A 12,020-nucleotide genomic window follows, 5' to 3' on the forward strand; every position below is an offset into this window, starting at 1 on the left:
GCAATACGTTCTGCCTGATCTCTTGACAGTTCTAAAGTGCAGGTGCAGGAAGGTGCATGTCAAACATTAAGATGACACATAAAACTCAGAACATTACAATTTCAAACCTTTTTTTCTCTTGGAATACCCACAGAGAACAAATATTTGCTAACACTGCAAACAATTTTCTGGGAAGTGTCAGTTTTTAGTATTCTTTTCGCCTCAAAACAAGACCTCGTTCCCAAATTCCAACAGATGGGTTTGATCCATTCTTTCCTTGGCATTGCATATGCTGCGCAAAAGAATAATAAGTGTAAATAATTTTTTTGTACATTGGATTGACATAGTACACAACGATTGTCATTATTCACGCCTGTACTTCGACCCCATTTCGCCGTGTTAGAATTGATTTGCATAACACCATCGCGAAATTTCATGTACAAAGATTTCGCAACTGGGGCTGCACTGCATCCAGATATTGCTCAAAAATCGGGGTTGGTTTCATATGATAGAACTGAGACATTAATTACCAATATCTGGGCTGTGGGAAACACTGCTTCATATCTACACCCAAAAAGCACTTTTCAAAGTTTTTTTGGAAGCTGATGTCAATAGGGTAGGTGCTACCCAGAAATGCTTCAACCCAAGTTTACAAAACCAGAAGTGCACATGCTTGACCCACTGCAGGCTATCTCTCGGTCATACCTTAAAATCTCTTCTAGCCCTTCTTTATAACTTGCTAGTTCTGTTGTGGTCCACAATCGGACCCAGAACAACAGTGGTCTCAGCGTAATGTTCAAATCCATAACAAAACATGTGTGTGCACAGGGAGATGTAGCAACTTCCTAAAAAACGTATTTTCTTCCCCCGCAAAAGTATTCCTACACGTAGGGCTCCATATTTGTGCACCATAAAGGGATGCGGATTGTGCCTTGCATTCATACACTTCAAGTGCAGAGGACACTGCCTTAGTAATTTTGTCCTCATGTTGTTTTAATATTGGTAAAGAATTTTGGAGCAAAGCGGTCTTGCATTTTTACAGGTGTGGGTACCAAGTAATTTTAGTGTCGAGTGTAATACCTAGGTAATTAAAGTTTGACACATAATATAGCTTCTGTTTTTGGACAGTTGTGTTCTTCTTGAACGATTTATGTGGATTAACTGCCATGTATTTTGTTTTGCTGGAAGTTATTCCTAGACCCTTGGAATCACAATAAACACTGAAGGAGTCTAATAGACATTGTAGTCCCTTCGGGGTTTGTGATAATATAATAGTGCCATCGTGAATATAAGAGGTGGTACTGGCACACCACCTAACTTCGGTGAATCGTGTGTACACCCCAAAAGGTATTTTGGGGCATCATTTACATACAATGAAAATAGGGTGAGTGTCAGCACACAGCCCTGTCTAACACCCCTCCTTAAGGGAATTTCCTCAGTAAGCTTTCACCTCGGACCCCATCTGATGGTTGTATAGTTATCATCATGCAGTCTTACTATTTGCACAAAAAGTTCCCCTGGTACACCTTGGTTCTTTAGGGAACTCCAGAGCAAATCTCTGGGTATGAGGTCAAAGGCGGCCTTTAAAGATCTATAAAAGCTATGTACAAGTGGCCTTTTTTTTAAATCATATATTTCCAACTCATACAGAGGAATCTAAAGACCTGGTCAATAATACTGGTTCTAGCTCTAAACCCAACCTGGTATTGTGATAAAATATGGTTCGCCTCAATGCAGTCATTTAATTTTGTTAAATCTGTTTAGCATAGATCTTTTGTAGAGTATCGATTAAACTTATAGGCCAGTAATATACAGGGTTTTGGCGATCACCTTTTGAATTTTATTTGAATAATTTCAGCCTTTTCCATGACTCCCGCTGCCACTGTATTACATGGAAGATTGATATATGACCCCCAAATAAGCTTTATCATGCCTCAACAGGTCGCCTGGTATTTAGTCTGGGCCCGTGGCTTTCCCAGACTTTGCTGCCTCGATTGCTGCTAAGGTGTTCTCTAAACTATACAACCATTTGCAATGCAATAGGTCTCGCTTTTGTGAGAGTTTGAGCTATTGGCATTATAAATTACAGTGCCTTTCATTTATGTGAATCGAAAACCTGTAAGTGGTGCGTAAACACACACTTTGCACTTATAGTCTTTGCTAACGAGAAGCAAGGCTGGCAGTAAAAGAGGCGCAGTTACTGCCAGCCCTGCTTCTCGGAAGCAACGACTATAAGTACAAAGTGCGTGTTTATGCACCACTTGCAGGTTTTCAAAACACATAAATAAAAGGCATTGTCATTTACAATGACAATAGCTCAAACGTCCGCAAAGGCGAGACCTACTGCATTGCAAATGCTTGTTGTCTCTTCCCATTCAGGATGTTCTTGGAGAGAACACTGAAATCTGTTTCCATTCCATTCTTCCTGATTATGCATATCTTTTTCCTACTGCCCTGACAAAATTTGACACAGATGAAACGTGTTGTTAGGAGACAAATAAGATCACCTGTTCCTCCTCCCAGGAGTAAAAGGGGGGCTGGGAATCCCTATGGCATGTAGTCCAGGAGACCCGAGGAAAGCCACCAGTGAGGAGACTTAAATGAGGGCATAGCTGTCCTGATTAATGCCTACACCACAATTTCAAGAAAAAGAGGAGATGTGGAAAAAGCGGAACGACAGTTGAGATTAGTAGAACACGCACAACCTGAGAGGCCGGAAGCGAAGGCTGACGTGTCCAAAGCTAAAGAGGCAGTGGCAGTGGAAGTGGATAGGCTATGCTGCTTTGATTATAAGAGTTACACTGAAAAACCCATGCTGAGGGGGACAAGGTGGGGACTCTACTTGCGTGGCTGGCCAACCCTACGCCGCGGGGGTCACCGATATTGGCACTGGTGACAGAGGATGGAGGTGCAGTGTACAAGCAGAAAGAGATAATGACCAAGTTCCAGGAATACTATGAATCATTGTATGAGAGCAAGTTGTGGACAGGAGAGGAGGATATTGATTCCTTCTTGGAAAATCTGCAGCTCCCGCACTTTGAAGAGGAACAGGCAACGTACCTGGGTAGGGACATAACAGTTGAGGAGATTCGGAGTGCTGTCAAGAGCATGGCACGCAATAAGACACCAGGGGTTGATGGGTTACCGATAGAGTTCTATTTGAAATATATAGATCTACTAGCGCCAAAATTATTGGAGGTCTATGAAGAAGCCCGAGAATTAGGTCAATTGCCATTGTCAATGCGAGAGGCACTTATTATCCTGCTGCTGAAACCAGGACGGGAGGGCATGGATGTGGCTGCCTATCGCCCATTATCGATGCTGCCCACGGATTACAAGATTCTCAGTAGAATCCTGGCCACAGGCTTGCTACAGTATATGACCAGCTTGATACATGAAGATCAAGCTGGGTTTATTCCAACTAGAAATACCACCACGAATATACGGAGGTTGGTAAGAGTTATGGGGGAAGCCCGAGTTACATCACCAATGGCAGCCATTCTGTCGGTGGATATAGAAAAGGCTTTTGATAGCTTGGAAGGGCCGTTTCTTTACAAAACAATGAGGTGTTTAGGATTGGTAGACGCCTTTGTGGGCTGGACAACAGTGCTGTATACATCGGCAGTGGCCAGTGTGAAAGTGGGGAGGATGATTTCACCCAGGTAGGTAGTGGCGCGTGGGACTTGGCAAGGTTGCCCGTTGTCCCCGTTGCTATTTGCCTTAGCAATAGAACCACTAGTGGCACACGCTCGGATGGGACGGTGGTATGAAGGCTTGAAGTACAGGGAGGAGCTGCAGCACATTTCGCTATATGCGGATGACTTGTTAATGTTTCTGGCAGATGTGGAGAGAGCACTAGCTTGAGCACCGAGATTACTGGTGGATTTTGGTCGTATTTCTGGGTTAAATGTGAATTGGAGCAAAGACTTGCTTGTTTCCGGTAGGACGGCGCCGGAAATGACGCAGGCCATGCGATGGGAACCATCTTGCTTGGACTATCTTGGGGTACGTGTCTATCACGAAGCGGATGCTATTCTGGATGGAAACATAGGGAGGTGTATATGGGCACTGAAAGGATGTATGGCGTTCTGGAATACACTGCCGTTGTCTGTGATGGGGTGGATAGCCTTGTTGAAAATGGTGGCTCTCCCTAGGCTGTTGTACTTGTTAAGAACGTTACCAGTGTGGGTGCCAAGCTCATTATTCAAAGTATTGCAATCCATGGTGGTGGGGTTCCTATGAGGATCGGGAAGATGCAGAGTAGCACTGAAGACCATGATGAGGCCAAAAGCAGAGGGTGGGCTGGCTGTCCCAGACTTAGAACTCTATTACCTGGCGGCACAGCTTCAGCTCCTTACACAAGCGGTGGCAAGGGAGTTTAGGGGGCCAGAGGACCAGCGGGGCAAGGGTATACAGAGGCATATCTTATCCTTCATTATCCTGCAGCAACGGTTAGACCTCGGGGGCCTTTCTCTGGAAGAAAAAACGCTAAGGCTGTGCTGGAATTGGAGCCAGCGGCGAGCAGGTGTTTCACACCTTTATGCCCCTGAAATTCCATTGGGAATGGTTATGGCATTGCCCCATGGAGGGGATTGGTCATCCCTGCAGGACTAGGAGCAGGCGGGAATCCAGGTCCTGGGGGATCTATATGAAGATGGAGCGATGCTTTCCTTTCAGGCGCTACAGGAGCGATATGACCTCCCTGGGGTTGGATTCTTGGAACACGCTGCCCTGGTCCGAGCACTGCAGAAGCATTGGAGAGGGAGACTGGCAGAGCCTACAACTACGATGGCGTGTCAGTTGTGGTCATGGCGGCAGGCACCTTTAAGGATGTTACGTGCTTATATGCGAGAATGCTAAATGAGACATTGGTTCCGCTAGACACACTAAAACTGAAATGGGAAACAGGGATTGGTAAACCCATTCAAGACACTGCGTGGGAGCAAATATTGCGCAGGGCATGGAAAAGCACCAGGAACGCACGTTTTCAGCTAGTACACTTTTTTATAATACATAGGGCATACTTGACGCCGGGGAAGATAATGAGATACTTCAATGTTGAGAATGCAGTGTGTCCCAGGTGTGCAGGAGTAGGGGTGGAATTGCACCACATGTTGTGGGACTGCCCGAGGTTGGGGACCTACTGGAGAGAAGTGGGGCACCTACTGAACTTGATTACGGAGCGTAATATAGAGTTTGCTGTCGCTGCATGCATACTGCACTGGTTTCCACACACCACAGAGATGGAGAGCTGAGTTGCTAAAGTGGGCTAGTGCAGAGGAGGCATTCAGGTTTAGGCTAGCACGACGCATGAACAACACGAAGATATTAGACACAGCAAGAGCATGGGGAGGACTAGTCCGCTCCCTGGTGGACCAGCAGTCACAGGAAGATCACGGACAAAATGATGGAACGCAGGGAGGGCACTGACACACCGATGCTGAAATCCTGGATACAGACCACACACTCCATGCGAAATGTATCTGTAGATATAAGAACACACTGGCGACAGGGGGACAGGGAGGGGGGTGGCGGGGGGAAGTGGAGTGGTAGGTTAGGCTGGGGTTGGAAGGGGGGGTTAGATAAGTGCCTACTGTAATTGAATTTGCTATTTTGCTCTCCCCTGAGGCGAAAAGCCGGGGGAATCTATCTATACCTTTAACACTGCTTTTTTGCACTCAGTCGCTGACTACAAACGACGATTTTTAAAAATACTGTAAAATATTTTAAACTGTGCTTTTTTAACTGGACACTACCTCGTGGGTGAGATTACTTCACCTGAGGTCTCCGTGCTGTTCCTGGGCAAAGCGCGCTGCTAGAAGGCGCCCTGACCTCACCTGACCCTCCTGAGGCGCCATCTTGGTGAGGGAAGGTCAGCGCTGCAGTCGATAGCACCCTCCCGCCCTCCCAGGTATTTAAAGCAGGGACAGGGTCGGGGAAGGTAATTTGCTATTTTGCTCTCCCCTGAGGCGAAAAGCCGGGGGAATCTATCTATACCTTTAACACTGCTTTTTTGCACTCAGTCGCTGACTACAAACGACGATTTTTAAAAATACTGTAAAATATTTTAAACTGTGCTTTTTTAACTGGACACTACCTCGTGGGTGAGATTACTTCACCTGAGGTCTCCGTGCTGTTCCTGGGCAAAGCGCGCTGCTAGAAGGCGCCCTGACCTCACCTGACCCTCCTGAGGCGCCATCTTGGTGAGGGAAGGTCAGCGCTGCAGTCGATAGCACCCTCCCACCCTCCTCTGTTGAGTCACGAATAAAAACATGGCACCATCCCGTCCGCGCAGCGGGCGGGCGCAGCGGGCGCGCCGGCGGCGCGCCCAAGGCGCGCCAAAGGCAAGCCCGTCTGCGCCCGTCCGCGCCGGGACCGGGCCGAGGGCCACGACCTCTGGCCCTAACTCTAAAGAATCCATTATGGTCTACACGGAGGACGCTCTCCTTAATCTAAGAACTCCGAAGAATCATGCCTGTACTATATTAGATTTCTATAAAACGCAAGAAATCAAACAATGTTGTCCGCATTGCCTTTTTACAACATCGCGTCAGGGCAAGAATAATCCCCTAAAACTACAGCCTAAATCGAATAATGTTGCCATAGCCCTCATTAATGCACGGTCCTTATGTAAACATAGCCAGGAAATTGCCGACCTGATAACAGATTCAAAACTGGACCTACTTTTTATTACAGAGACCTGGACAGATGACTCGTCCGACCCGGACGTGGTCATTGCCACACCTATAGGCTACAAAGCCTACAGACAGGATAGACCTAGACAGAAAGGTGGAGGGATCGCCATTATAGCTAGAGAAAATTTGGAGGTAACAGTGACTCAAATACAGGACATGTCGTGCGAGGCTTTGATGTTTTCTATCAAATTAAATCCACAATTTAACTTTAAAGGGCTTCTTATATATAGGCCCCCAGGAGGTAAAACTGGCTTTTTATCGAGTATTAGTATACATTTGGAATCTTTAGCTCTAGAGGACTCGATCACAGTATTAGGTGATCTGAACTTCCACCTAGATGACACCAACCATAAGGAGACTCAAGCTCTCATTGCGGATATGGAAGCCCTGGGGTTACAACAGCTGGTGACATCACCTACTCATCAAGCTGGACACATTCTAGATGCCATATTTTCAAATGTCCGGGGGCTACACGTATGCGACATCCGTCCGCTTCCATGGACAGACCACTATGCGGTTCTCTGTACCTTGGTCATGGAAAAAAGACCAGTAACAGTGACTTCCCCTTCCCAGTCTATATCTTTTAAAGCATGGCATAATGTCAACCAGTTGGACCTAAAAAACCACCTAGATGATACTTGCCCGCTAATTTCGGATAATCCCAACCTGGCCATACAACAATTCCATGACTGGTTGGGACATGCCATGAATTCATTAGTCCCTATTAAGAAATTATCTAACAACAGGTCCACTCCGACCGCACCATGGTATACGGTCGAACTAAAAGCACAAAAACAACAGAATAGATACTGGGAAAGACAATGGAGAAAGTCTTATAATCCAATAAACAAAACCAAATATAAGGATGCTTTGACAACATATAAAGCCTTGATTATAAAGGCAAAAAAAGAGTACTACATGACGCAAATCGAGCAGGCAAAGAACTCTAGCAAAAAGTTATATGATATAACTAAAGCCCTTTCGGGTAACACCCCCGATCTGACCCCACCTCAAACCGAGGACATGTGTAATGCCCTGGCCAACTTTTTCTTCTCTAAGGTGGATGAGATTTATCAATCTTTTATGGCTAAAACCATGCAGACCAAGGTTTCCAACATTACTCAGGAGGCCCCACGATCTACAGAAACAACACCTTTTTCTAATTTCTCACCACTTACAGAAGATCAGGTACTAAAAATTGTATCGACAATCAAAGCTGGATCCAAGCTGGATCCTTGTCCACTGTCAGCACTCTTACCGGTGATGGATTCGATTATACCAGTCCTGACACAAGTCTGCAATTCCATCCTGCAATCAGGGATATATCCCCTTAATTTAAAAACCACACTGCTCAAACCACAATTAAAAAAACCAGGAGCCGAAAAGTTAGAATTAAAAAATTATCGACCCATTGCCAATCTTCCGTTCATGGCCAAAGTGGTGGAAAAGGCCATGAACATACAACTGACTGAGTATATAGAAACCCATAAAAAGCTGGACGACACTCAGTATGGCTTTCGTAAATATCATGGGACTGAAACCGCCCTTATTAAAGCATCTGAAGATGTAAGAATAATAAAAGATCAAGGTGGTACAGCGGTGTTGGTACTGCTGGACCTTTCAGCAGCTTTCGACACGGTCGACCATAGTATTTTGGTCGACCGTGTCGGAAAAATGGGCATATCATCCACTGCTAGAGCCCTTCTCGCTTCCTTTCTCTCTGAGAGAACGCAGGCCGTCACTCTTGGCCCTTACCAATCTGCCAAGCTGTCACAACCGTGTGGGGTACCTCAAGGCTCATCCCTGAGTCCGACACTTTTTAATATTTATGTGTCGGACCTGGCCAATGTCATCAAAGCACATGGGATGAGCCTAACTTCCTACGCGGATGATACTCAATTGGTGATGGCAATAAGAGGTGATGGAGAAGAAGTAGCTAAAAGATTCCAGAGAGGTTTGACGGAAATAGGCGAGTGGATGGCAGTGAACTGCCTAAAACTTAACTCGGAAAAAACCGAGGTAATGATTTTCGGACAACTTTCACCAGAATGGCCTGCCTCGTGGTGGCCCCAATCTTTTGGTGCCCCCCCCAATCCAGTTACAAAAGTAAGAAACTTAGGAATACTTTTTGATGACCATCTAAATTTCATGGATCATGCTAACAAAGTGGCCTCAATAGCCCACTATAAACTACGCATGATCCGTAAAATAAGTCCTTATCTTCCTACCACTGCCATCAAAACTCTGGTGAGCTCATTAGTCTTGACATCCCTTGACTATTGCAATGGGCTTTTTATTAATTCCCAAGTTAGAGTGATAAAAAAACTACAGACCATACAGAATGCGGCAGCACGTCTTGTTCTGGGAATTCCTAAGTTTGCCCCTCTCTCTGATGCCATTTCAAAACTACACTGGCTGACGATTCAAAATAGAGCCAGATTCAAATCACAGTGCATTGTTTACAAAGCACTAAATAAACAGGGCCCGCAGTTCCTTCAAGACCATCTATGTCCTTACCAACCTATACGCCAGTTGCGTTCAACTAACAGCAACCAACTAACGATACCTCGCACTAGAACAGTGTTGTGGGGAGACCGACGGTTTGTGGTAGCAGCTTCCAAGCTCTGGAATACTTTACCCCAGGAAATCAGAGCATGTCCCACACTGCTCCAATTCCGCAAAAAACTAAAAACCTGGCTGTTTAATAAATAAGATCACGGTATAGAATAGAGGTTCTGAGCATGGCAGCTTACTTGTCATCAAGCTAGCAAATTTATCAGCGCCAAGACACCCCAGGGTATATGCTGCGCTTTATAAATGCTAATAAATAAAATAAATAAATAAATAAATAATTGATGGTTGGGACTGTTGACTGTAATATAGTATAGGGGAATGAGCCATCTGAGAGCAAGCTAATTGGAATTAGTTGATGAACACTCGACATATGGCGGACTGTTTGGTTCCTAGGGAGATCTTTCATTACATGACGGGGATGGGGGGGTCTGTGAGGGGTTAACGACAAAATGTATGACTGTTGTATAAAATACCAATAAAATATGTTTGGAAAACAAATTACAAGACAAAGAGAAGCTAACAAACATCAAGCAAAACAAAAAAGAAAACAATGCAAAACAAAGGTACAAAGCTGAGTGATATACTGCGGGACAGAGTTACCCAGACTGCGTTGCCATGCAACAACTGTCCTCCTACAGCCAGGCAGCTACATTTTTTAAAGTAAACAGCATTTTGTAGAGAGGCTCCATAGGCAACACTGTTGTTGTACATAAAATTGATCTGTCAGATAGTTTAACTGACAGAGTGGGTAGAAGCCAGAGCAGCGTCATATGAATCTTTAATACAAGTCATAAATTAACATTTTTTAAAGTGTTACCAAGGCAATCATTACTAAAAAGTAAAGCACTGCAGGACTTTCTCAAACAGAAGTAAAGCATGGGCTGTGGAGAGTAGCGGGGGAATTTTATGTAGGCAAGAAGTTAAGTCACTAGAAAAGGTGTGTCGAGATCGTGGATGTGAGGATAAGATATTCCTTTGTCCCTTGTCGCAAACATTTCTCCCTGGCTAAAAGCAAGCCACACAAACCAAAAGGAGGGGAAAACAAAATACATCCTCTATTCTTGCATTGCTCCGCCCCCCACCAAACCTACTTCCACAAAGCCACGTCAAGGGGTAGTCCATGATGGACGAGCGAACGAGAACCTACTAACATCGTTCTAATGTTTAAATACTGTCATTTGAGGTTGACAATTTTGCTCACTGTGATTGTTCATCAGGATTTAAATACATCTGGAAATGTAATAATTAGGTCACACAAAGCAGACAAGTAAAAGGCTCCGTTTGCTAAAGGTCCATGGACAGTTGATAAGTACTGTAGGACTGTAGCTCAGTTGTCTTCTACCTTACAATGCAACTGTCACAAATTGAAATTCCAGGCCCACAAGTCAGCTGGCATCTGTCAAGGAGTGCAGCTCACATCAGCATGGCCTAGGAGCTCTGCTCAGTGGTGGCCATAAACCATTCGAAAACCTACAGCAAACACCACTCACAAGCAGCATTCTCTCTTCAGAGTTTGTTGGCTCTAACCTGTGAACAAAACCCTTTTGAGTTCTACCCAACACAATGTAAGGCATAAGACAAATATTTAGAACATATTAAGTGCTTCTATGATTAATGTCATTATGGGAGGTCTGGTCTACTAAAGGCCTGTGCTGCCTCGCCTACCTAAAAAAGGTAACCCAAAGAGTGTTTTCAGTCCTCTTTCTTGGCATTTGATGCCCCTTGAGTGTTACTCAGGCAAGAAAGCTCCAGGTGGTGAAACCGCACTGCCCAAGGAGAGGGTTCTGCACTGCAGCTGAGGTGAGAACGCTACGTCCTGCAGTTGTGTGTGTGGTTGTATGTGTGTGGTTGTGTGTGTGTGTGGTTGTGTGTGGTTGTGTGTGTGTGGTTGTGTGTGTGGTTGTGTGAGTGTGGTTGTGTGTGTGTGGTTGTGTGTGTGGTTGTGTTGTGTTTGTGTTTGTGTGGGTGCTTGTGGTTGTGTGTGTGGTTGTGTGTGGTTGTGTGTGTGTGTGTGTGGTTGTGTGTAGTTGTGTGTGTGTGTGGTTGTGTGTGTGTGTGTGTGGTTGTGTGTTTGTGTGTGTGGTTGTGTGTGTGGTTGTGTTTGGTTGTGTGTGTTTGTGTGGTTGTGTGTGTATGTGTTTGTGCTTGTGTGGTTGTGTGTGTGTGTGGTTGTGTGTGTGGCTGTGCATGTGGTTGTGCATGTGGTTGTGGTTGTGTGTGTGTGATTTTGTGTGGGGTTGTGTGTGTGTGGTTGTGTGTGGTTGTGTGTGTGTGTGGTTGTGTGTTTGTGTGTGTGGTTGGGTGTGGTTGTGTGTGTGGTTGTGTTTGGTTCTGTGTGTTTGTGTGGTTGTGTGTGGATGTGTGTGTTTGTGTGGTTGTGTGTGTGTGTGTGGTTGTGTGTGTGGCTGTGCATGTGGTTGTGCATGTGGTTGTGGTTGTGTGTGTGTGGTTTTGTGTGGGGTTGTGTGTATGTGGTTGTGTGTGGTTGTGTCTGTAGTTGTGTGTGTGGTTGTGTAGTTGGTGTGTGTGTGTGTGTGGCTGTGGCAGTGTGCGTGTGGTTGTGTGTGTGGTTGTGTGTATGTGTGTGGGTGTGGTTGTGTGTGTGTGGTTGTGTGTGTGTGCAGTTGTATGTGTGGTAGTGTGCGTGTGGTTGTGTGTGTTTGTGTAGTTGTGTGTGGTTGTGTGTGTGTGGTTGTGCATGTGTTGTGTGTGTGTGTGTGTGTGGTTGTGTGTGTGTGTGGTTGTATGTGGGGTTGTGTGTGTGGTTGTGTG

Source organism: Lissotriton helveticus, chromosome 3_1 (genome assembly GCF_964261635.1).
Source record: "Lissotriton helveticus chromosome 3_1, aLisHel1.1, whole genome shotgun sequence".
In the NCBI taxonomy this organism is placed as follows: Eukaryota; Metazoa; Chordata; class Amphibia; order Caudata; family Salamandridae; genus Lissotriton; species Lissotriton helveticus.